Source organism: Octopus bimaculoides, chromosome 11 (genome assembly GCF_001194135.2).
Source record: "Octopus bimaculoides isolate UCB-OBI-ISO-001 chromosome 11, ASM119413v2, whole genome shotgun sequence".
NCBI lineage: Eukaryota > Metazoa > Mollusca > Cephalopoda > Octopoda > Octopodidae > Octopus > Octopus bimaculoides.
This window is the reverse complement of record NC_068991.1, coordinates 4,391,724-4,392,264: the sequence shown is the minus strand read 5'-3', so window position 1 is coordinate 4,392,264 and position 541 is coordinate 4,391,724.

The window sequence follows — 541 nt, the reverse complement described above, 5'->3', positions numbered from 1 at the left end:
ATATATGTATATACATATATAGACTGAGTGGTATAAATTTTAATATCACAATTTTGTATACAGGTTTGGTTGAAATATTTAGGAGTTTAATACATTTTGTATCCAGGAACAGTAATAAAAAGTAAAACACACTGTCACCAACATACACGATATATATACATATATATATATATATATATACATAACGAAATCTATAGTTAATATGTATAAGTTTTCAAACATGAGTATATGTGTATGAATAGTACTGCTTCTCACGTTGATATACCTGCGCAATGAAAACACAGAAACACGAACAAATACATAGGAAAAGGCACTCACTCATACAAGTGAACACACACACACACACACACATACATACACACACATGCACACATGTTTATGTATTTATATATATGTATATACACATAAATACGATTATAAATATAAATATATACTATTATAAATACATATAATATAATATATATGCTTGTGTGTTTGTTTGTGTATATATACACATATAATTATGTACATATACATACATATATATATATATATATATATA